Source organism: Chenopodium quinoa, unplaced genomic scaffold, assembly GCF_001683475.1.
Source record: "Chenopodium quinoa cultivar QQ74 unplaced genomic scaffold, ASM168347v1, whole genome shotgun sequence".
Taxonomy (NCBI): domain Eukaryota; kingdom Viridiplantae; phylum Streptophyta; class Magnoliopsida; order Caryophyllales; family Amaranthaceae; genus Chenopodium; species Chenopodium quinoa.
In genome coordinates, this window is record NW_018745617.1 from 192,889 (window position 1) to 203,014 (window position 10,126).

At 31.8% G+C, this 10,126-nt stretch overlaps 1 long non-coding RNA gene across 6 annotated transcripts; it reads right to left on the reverse strand.

Annotated features, from left to right (window-relative positions):
* Positions 1–176: 176 nt before the first annotated feature.
* LOC110716637 lies at positions 177–3,979 on the reverse strand. Of its 6 annotated transcripts, none has more exons than XR_002510537.1 (4): positions 3,490–3,979; positions 1,425–1,516; positions 869–969; positions 177–475 (listed from the first exon to the last, which is right to left on the reverse strand). It is a non-coding gene; the product is annotated as an uncharacterized LOC110716637 (long non-coding RNA). The 6 variants fall into 6 exon arrangements; XR_002510535.1 differs by having other exon boundaries at positions 177–458; positions 869–915; positions 3,490–3,978; XR_002510534.1 differs by having other exon boundaries at positions 869–915; positions 3,490–3,978.
* Positions 3,980–10,126: the final 6,147 nt, after the last annotated feature.

The following is a 10,126-nucleotide window of genomic DNA, read 5'->3' on the forward strand; positions in this document are numbered from 1 at the left end:
CGGTTACAAATAGCCGTTTATTTTATTAAAAAAATTAAAATGGCAGTAGTAGGAGATGCCCCTACTGCCATTACCCACGCTACATTTTTTTTTTTTAAATGTAAAGCATCATAAATTATTAACCCAACTTTTTTACAGTAATAAATAAAATGAGTATCAATCTAAACCACGTAATGTCCAATTTAATCGACATCGATCAACATCATCAATTATAAAATATAGAAAATGATGTACTTGTCGATTACAAATATGTTACCAACTTTCAACTACAAAGGACACATATGTCATCCTAAAAGAAACAGAGTGATAAGAGGTGATTTGAACTAAACAAAATATAACATTATTATGATTTATAAAACAGAACAATATGAGAAATGCTTGTAGAAATCATCCTCTCATCATAAGTCATTCACCCTTTTGAAGGTGCTTGTAGAATAAGCTTGAAATTATATTGAACCCTGCATCCAAAACCATCCTGCCAAATTGTTATCACAAAGACTAATTAATCTTAAATAATTTCCAGAATATGAGTTCATGGGATATCTTAATTAAAAGGTTCCAACGATAAGAGTTTTAACTTACTCAAGTAGTGATAATGGATTTCTTAACTTATTAAATCTTGAGAAGATTACAAGACATTGAGTATTAAGAGTGTCTAAATGTTATGTGAATAGAATCAGGATAACTATTCATGATGCATGCAAGGAACAACATAACGAAACTAATTAAGTTGGGTGGAATGGGGGAAATCACCTAAATAGAACCCAACTCCAAGAGCATCCACCTCACCAAGAGAAATTATAGAAATAGCTAAGGAAGATGCAAAATTAAACTATAAAAGTATATGTTCAAAATAATGGGATCTTACCAACATCTGATATAGAGCACAAAGTATCAAATAAAATCATCACTTTCCTGCTAATTACAAAAGGGAAAAATAGATGTCAAACTTTTGGTAAATTAAAATTCCTGTAAAACAAAGGAAACCAATATAGGATTAGGAATTTCAGTTAATTTCTATCTCTTTTAGAAGAAAGAAATTAATCATGTTAGTAAACAAATATTGATAATTCTATATGGTTATAACCTAGTCAAATCTAATAATCACAAGTATATGCTCCAAATGATAGGATCTATCCATTAAAAAAAATTAAAAAAAATGATGGGACTAATCTCAATATCTCAAGATATAGAGCACAAAGTATCCTATGAAACCACCAAATTTCAACTATAAAGGACAAGTCATCCTAGAAGAAAGATGTTTCTTAGCAATTTAACAAAATTGTTACTGTAAAAAAATGGGTTATAAAGGACATGTCATCTTAGTGTTCTCATGGTGGACTAGAAAAGCAACAAATTAGAAACTCTTTTACTCCATACATTTTTTAATTAAACAAAGAAATCATTATAGGAAATTTCATCACCTCTTTAGGTAGATTCACAGCATGAATTATTTATTCTCCTCTTCCTACTTTTGTCACACTGCACCCATTCATTATCAAGTTTGGCCTTTTTTCTGACACAAATACAAACATAAACTAAGAACATCAAGTTATACGACTTAAAATGCTGAAAATTCTCATTGGAAACAAAAGCTCATTAACCAAACAAGCATTTTACTTGTTTGACACCAAAAAAAAAACATGGCCCAAGTTAATTGTTGGCGGCGAAACTTCAAACTAACTGCAAATTCTAGCATTTGATACCTCACTCAAAATTATAAAATTCCTTAAAACTACTTGCATAAGGGAGAGGGCATTAGGAGAATCTTTTTCTTCCTTGTTTTAATTAATTTCCCAAGTACTTTAAAGGTTCAATCTAAGTGAGCCTTCTGATGTTAGACCTTACTACTTAATAACCCTTTTTTTTCTTCCTTGTTTTAATTAATTTCCTAAGTACAATAAAACATACATGTGTCTACTTTGGACCTTTTGTGTCTAGGAATCCAATAAAATTATACATACACACCAGAATTGACCTCCAAATTGTTTTTTTCCTACAGAGTACTATAAACTTGACCCTTCTGATGTTCTGAATATCTTATACTTATTAGCTACATTACAAAAAGTATATCATACATTCATACTTTAAACCAAAAATACAAGACCTTAACTTGGTATAGAATTTTAGAAAAAAGTTGAATATTAACACACATCAAATGCATATTCTGCCACGATGCTACTTCCAAGCTGGCCAATAAATGGCCCTTCATAATCTCTCAATTTACTGAATATTAATTTTTAGCGATTATGCTAATTAATTATCTTGTACAATTCAATTACCACCTACTTGCTTCCATTTAAGGGTGCAATATTTCATCTTACACTCTAAGAGCTAATTCTGTAATACCTTCATCTTCTAATATTGCCAGAATTAATTTCTAATTCTGCTTGATTAGTACAGCACAACTTTCTAAAAAAAAAAAAAAAAAAAAAAAAAAAGAGAGATTAGTACAGCACAGCACATACATCCTATTTTAAATGTACTACCTCATTCTTTATGCTATTCTCTAGCTTATCATTAATCTCATTAGTGAAGTATACGTTAGACCTTACTCCTACTACTACACAACATTTAATGATTCAACTAACTAAAACCCACCAAAAACAAACAAAAAAAAAAAAAAAAAAAAAAAAAAAAAAAAAAAAAAAAACGGGGGCTAAGTAACCAATTGATCGACTTTTGTCAACCTCGTGTTTTAACAACCGGCTAGTAACTTAGAAAATTGTCTAGCCATGAATGAAACATCCTCACAAGTGGAATAAATACACAGGAAGCATGAATTTCCCAATTAATTATCATGTTGTGATCACTAACAACAACATAATTCGTTACTCTAAAAAACTATAGTCTTAGAGCAGTAACGTTTTTTACATTTTAGTTAAATAAATCACTAACATCAGCATAAATATCTAGTCTAACTTGATACTTTTATAGTGAAACTCTTAATTCTGCAAGGGAGAACAAGTTGAGTCATCTATAATTAAACTAATTGCCTTAAACTAGTAATGAAATCAAGAATCAAACATTAGATGGAAAATTCATCAAAGTGACAATTATGATTTTGATTCAGCTAAAGGCCAATAAACGCAAACATATATTTGAAATTAAAAATAATAAAAAAAAAAGCAAAGAAAATAAAACCCTGTTCGAGTAAATATAGCAAATAAGTAACCTTAATATAACTTAATTTGAAAATTAACATTGATAATCAAATCTATTTTAAGTAGTTAAGTAAACTTACTTAAACAATATAACTTGAAGAAAGAAAATCAGAAAGACGCTAGTCACTCATTCAAAGTTAGAGACCGTAAAACCATGCCAAAGAATCACACCCAAAAATTAAAATCAGAATGCAAGAAAATTTAGAATACAATTAGAATTTACGATTAAATTGACAGTCATATACCAAACAAATTCAACAATACTCCAACAACCCATAATTATTGAAGATTATAAATCTAAAATTGAAAACTTTAAACAACTTACAAGAATTTTTGGGCTTGAACTTGATCAATTTTCTCCAACAAACTAGATAAACGGTGGATCCTAGAGTCACAACAATGAATTAAAAACCCCGAAGCCTAATTAAGAGAATAGCTTTTAGCAATTTTTGAAGGGTAGTACTTATTCAATCTGAAATTCACATCGTATATATATGCCTCACATATATAGAAAAATGATTAGAGATGACAAAGAATTATGTGGGTTAGTTGAGAAGATAATTTGCTAACTGGAAGCAAATAATTAGGGTTTTTTCTTTTTGGGAAGATTTAAAAGGAAATTCGCAGCAGAGCAACAAACGGTGGTTATTGGGATTTAGGTTGAGGAACTAATGGAATATGTAGCAGCTAATGAGGGTATGGGAGATTAGTAGCCGGCGGGATAGAAGTTTTCAATTTCGTGAAATTTTAGTTTAGCACTTTCTCAAAATAAAATACTACATAAAATAAAATAAACGAGAACATTTAGTAACTGACCTTGATGAAACCCACCACCATTAATAAGGTCAATAAAGTTTGACTTATTATTTGTAACTGTACTTTTTTATACCCCTTACTTATAGTTGGTCAGCCTACCATTGATATACTATTTGTAACTGTCCTTGGTTATGCCAGTTATTAATAATAATTTATTCGTAACCCACAATATCTATGTTAGTTATTAATACTCTTATTGTAACTTGCATAATTTATGTCAGTTACTAATAGGGCGTTACAAATAGCATTTTTTCTACTAGTGAATCCTCCATACTTTCTCAAAATTTCTCCATTTCATGATACACTTGGTCATGTGGACCTTGATGATTATTCAAAAAGGTCTACATTACCTAAGGGGCAAGCAGGGGTAAGGTGTATACATTCTTTTTCTTTTTTATTTTAACTTTTCTTTTTTCGATTATTTTTATTTTATTTTTTCTAGCCCCATGTATTTTAAGATTAGTGTGCTTGCTATCAAGCCATATGTGGTGCTCAATGATATGTTTGCAGGGGCGTATGATAAGTTACTCAAGGCATTGGATTCTTCCGATTGACTAATTGAGTAGGGTCGTGCGGGACCTTAAAAACCAGCGCTAATTGGGAGGCAACCCAATTTTCTTTTTGTTTTTTTATTTCTACTTCCTATTTTCATTTCATTTTTTTCATTATTTAAATAATAATGCTAATGTGTGTTCTAGTGATGACGTCTTTTGCTAAGTACAAACATAGCTAAGTTTCTTGGCTATGTCGGCTACCCAATTACAACTACCAATTGTGGTGGAGGTGTCTATACATTTGACGCTCCCTTCGCTTACCCATCCCTTTGTGAGTTATGCCTCTCCCTTATTTATGCTTTAGTTCCTCTTTGTTTACATTGAGGACAATGTGATGTTTAGCTTGGGGGAGGATGATTGCCATCATTACTCTGTGCATGTTAGTTGAGTTTAGTTTATTTTTTATTGCTTTTTAGGTGTTGTATGGTTTGTACCATTCATTAGGAGTGGGAGTTTACATACAACGAAAAACAATGTATTGCTTTCTTAGTGTTTTAAGTTGTTTTTAGTTATTTTTGCTAGTGCATACTTGTGTCTATCTTTTATATTTTGACTTCGAACCGTGTGCGGATTTGGTTTGACTCTCTTGAGCTTCTTTTGATCTTAGTTATAATTCTAAAATTCAGTCGGTCTGTGCTATACATTGCTAACTGCTTGACATTGTGTGAATCAATTGAATGGTTTGTGGAAGATTGGTTGTCCCATATCAAGTATAGCTAGCCAATTCTCTTGTTAGGTCACCTTACTATGTGTTTGTGTGATTGATGCAATTTGTTATTTAAATGATTTTGGCTTGAAATTTATTAGTAATTTGATTATGATTCACGCATGCCGCATATGATAAAGGCCACGTTCTTTAGGTAGCCTTCAGATGATATTTAGATACATTTGTTCCCTTTTTGCTCACCCATGTTTATGTCTTGCCCATTTATTGATATATAGCTACATTAAAAGCCTCTTTAGCCCCATTTATTACTATTCCCAAGTCTAGCTAGCTTGGGGAGCTTATTGATGTGGTGTCGTTTGTGTGTCAAGCTTCAATTTATGCAAAACCTGATGGAGTAAAGATTGAAAAAAAAAAGTTGTACTTATAGTTGAGAAATGTTACTTGAAGATGTAAAGAAAAAAAAAAGAAAAAAAAATAAAAAGCTTGTTTATATGTGATTCGTTGAAAAAGCCAAAAGAATTGAAAGAAAAAGGCAAAGAAAAAGGAAAAAAGAAAGAAAAAAAAATTATTCATTACGATGTATAATTAATTTCAATCTTGGCTCGATATAATGTTTTGGAGAAAGTTGGTGATGTCAATCGAAGTTAGATCATTATTTGATCGCGTTTAAGTTTTTGCTCCCCAAGTTGGCTTTTTACACGCATTTTCCTAAAATATTATCCTACCTCTTTACCTTAGCCCCATTACAAGCTTATAAAGTCCTTTTGATCGGCATGTTTGTTTTGTGATTGAGTGAACATTATCTCTTGCTATCGTCAAATTACCCTATGTCGCATCAAATATTTATATTCTACAAGGTGTGCGGCGACAACTAGCTTGATTGGGAAATCGTTTGTGACCAAGTTTGGTTTCAATTGTGGATCGTGATGTTAAGTGGTTCTATTTGTATCCGAGCTAGATTTTGGTCTTAATAACTTTGCTTTGATTGTTTGCTCGAGAGTCAGGTCGATCTTATTCTGGTTCCCTGGAAGTCTTATTGGTCTTGTTTCTCCGTTTTGAGTCTAGTGTTGCTTGGGGACAAGCAACGGTTTAGCTTGGGGGAATTTGATAAATCATATTTATATAGAGTTTATAGGCACGTTTATGCTAAGTTTATAGTAGCTTTTTAGGTCTTTTCTTGCTTTTTAGGACGCAAATGCATAAGTTGTTTGTTTTGTTCTCTATTACGATCCGTTTGTGTTTGTCTTGATGTTTCAGGTGATTTTATAGTCATTTGGACGCTTTCGAAGTGTTTGGAGTTGATTCGGATGATATTTAGATGAAAAGTCGATGAATTGAGCTTACTAATCGAAGATCTCATGTTTGTGGATGTTGACTATGAGGATTTTATGCATGAGAAATGAAAATAGCATCCACAATGATCGTTGCGCACTTTTCGGAATTGAATTTGAGTTAGAAACGAAGTTAAACGATGTTTTACAAAGTGGTAAAACTGACTCTTATTCACTCTTTTGATCATAACTTGAGTTTTACACATTAGATTTATGTGATTCAAATTGCGTTGGAAACTAGACTTGAAAATATTTCCATTGATAGGTCACACGCTCCTATAAAGTTCCTATAACGCGAGATACAGCCCTTTGAAGTCAATCCTGCGAAGCTGCCAACCCATCACCCAGTCATCGGGCGATGGACGTGATGTACGCTCGAGCGTGAGCTGCTGGTTGGGGCGATGGTTTTCCATCGCCCGATGGTTTTCCATCGCCCGATGGTCGAGTGTCGTTCCGACCATCGGCCACCCATCGCCCGATGGGTGGGGTGTGCGCGCAAGCCACGAGAAATCCTACATCAATTATAACTCTTTCAATCGACCAATCGTATCACGACTATTGTAATTGCTATTTTTCTGATTTTATTTTATTTTAATTATCTTTAGATTAGTTTTAGAATATTATAAATACTCAAGGAATATTATTTTTCCCTTATGCCTTTTTTATGCTTTTTATTATTTTACGTTCATTTCAGTTTTCTCTCAAACCCTAGTTTCTCATAGCATCTCCATGGATTCTTCCATGGATGATTCTTGGGTTTATTATTTGAATTCATTGAGGTATTTTATTTCTATTTCTTGTTTTTAATTATGTTTTATTCCTTAGATCTAGTTTTAATTATTTCTTCCATGTTCGAGTAGTTTATTTTTAGGGTTTGGGAATCCATGTTTATATGATGAATCTTGATTGATAATTTTAATATTTTGATTATTGATTTCTCTAATTGATAGTGTTTTGTTGTTAATCTTGCAACCTGCCCAATTGTTTGATTAATTATTGTTAGTAAGAGTATGAATCGAAAGATCTTACTTTTAGAGGCTTCCCTACAATTAGCAATTCTGATTATGTTAGCGACCGTACTGCATATGTTGAATTGAGAGCGTTAAGACCCGACCGTAGGCTTAGCAATTTCTCTAGATAATTGATTGATTGAATTGTTATTGATATTTGATAGATTTAGAGCTATAAACATGGTGAACCATAACCCTATGTCTTTTTATTAATTGTTTTATTTCTATTTTAATTTAGACTATTTTTCTATCCCAATTTCGTGACATAGTTTAGTTTCTCCATACCTTGAAAGCTATATTAAAATAGCCATCTCTCTGTGGTTTCGACCCTACTTACCCTACTACATTGTTAGTTGGTTTGTTAGGAATTTATTTTTGACAGGTGTCCGACAACCTATCAAGGTCCAACTCGATAGTCCAGTAGTGGTCATGGTTTCTAGTAACACAATGTCTTATAGGATTTAATAAGCTACTAGAGGAAACAAATTGGCTTGTAGAGGTCCACCAACCATATAACGGGGTGTTCTATTCACCTATTTTTACTTTTCTGAACTTATCTGATCTTATATGAACTTATCTTAACTTATCTGATCTTATCTAAACTTAACTCTTATTAGAACTTATTTTAGTTATAAATTAAACTTAGCAGCCCTAATTAACTCTTATCACAACTTATCTGAACTTATTAACCCTGAAATAAGTGGAAATAAAGTGAACAGAACAGAGCCTTAATCGAGAGACAAATTTACTTGGAGATTGACTGACAAATCAATGTGTAAATCAAAATAACAATTTTGAGTTGATTCAAGTCCCTTTTTATGTGATGATATCATAGGAATGCCTATATATGCTATGATTTGTTCATCAGATTTTTCATTTTATGTGTCTTTCTTGGGGCCTAGCCCTCTGTGCACCACTTTTCTTTTTCTTTATTTTTTATTTATTTTATTTATTTACTTTACCTGTGCCATCACTGCCATGCATTTTAGATCGACATTTTTTTTTTGAGGGATAATAAAATTGTTTATACATTAAAAAGAATAACATGAATTTTTTAAACAAAAAAAAAAAAAAAAAAAAAAAAAAAAAAGAGGTTTTAGTCAAGTTTTATGCTACATCCGTTTCTTTTTAATTTAATGTACTCCATGCCTCTGAACCGATATTATTTTAATTGTCAAATGCATTGAACTAAATCCATTAGTGTTCAAACATAACTGTTTTTCGTATTTCTAATATTCTACTTATGGATCAATAAGTGTTTATGGTCAAATTTTAAATGAAATTTAGATATAATTTACTGTTTTGGATATTTCATATAAATTTTAGGAAATTTTGATTTTTACCACCTTCAAATAACGACTTTATTGAATTTACCACCTCCAAAAAAAAAAGATTTACTGTACCACCTCATAAAAAAATTAAACATCAGTTTTCCCACCTAAGCCTAACTCCGGTGACGGAAACCGCCAGTGAGGCCCGCCATAACAGCTAGTTTTTGAAATTATCCCCAAATCTCCCGATTTCCCTTTGATTTAAACCTAACTTCTTCATTTCTACATCTATTTCGTGAAGATTGAAGTTTTTTTTGCCATTTTCTTCACAAATTCTGATTTTGGGTGATCCTTAACAATCCCACATCCTCAAATTATCAAATTATTGAAGATTGTACTCGGCCCTGAATCAATTGAACTGTTCGACGACAAACAGCGAAAAGGTAAGAAATTTTCATGAATTCTGTTGTAATTTTTTGCAATTGTTTGCGTGATTATGTTACAATTTCTAAGTATAATTGAAATTGCATGTTTTCTGTTATTAATTCAACCCCAATTTCATATTGTAAATAATTAGGGTTCATGTAAGTGTAAATTAATTTGGGGGTTTTTGATATTTCAATTGGGCAGTAAAATTAGGGTTAGATTATGGTAATTGTGTTCAAATACAATCAACTTCAATGAAAATTTGGCAGTAGAAATGGTCACACTACCTCTGAATTACGAGAATAATTTTTTTTCCAGAAGTCGGATCTATTCTTCGTCGCCGTCTGTTTTCTGAAACCTCTGTCATATAACAATCAGGTTCAGGAAACAGAAATTGAAGCAGCTCAGGTACGAGTAATTGTTGTTGCTCATCCACGGATTCGGTATTTATAAGATCAAACACGTTTTTGTTTGCAATCCTTAAGCCATTAAGGATACAAATCAGACCAAAAACCAAGCTATAAGCAAATATAAGATGAACTTTGGCTCATTTACTACCCAAATTAAGGATTTGTGAAGAAAATCGCAAAAAAAAAACTTCAATCTTCAACAATTTGATGTGGAAATGAAGAAGGTTGGTTTAAATAGAAGGAAAATCGAGAGAATTTGGGGATAAATTCAAAAACTAGCTGTTATGGCGGGCCCCACTGGCGGTTTCCATCACCGGAGTTAGGCTTAGGTGGGAAAACTGATGTTTAATTTTTTTATGAGGTGGTAAAGTAAATCTTTTTTTTTTGGAGGTGGTAAATTCAATAAAGTCGTTATTTGTAGGTGGTAAAAAACAAAATTTCCTAAATTTTAAATATATCATACAAGTTATTAAGGAG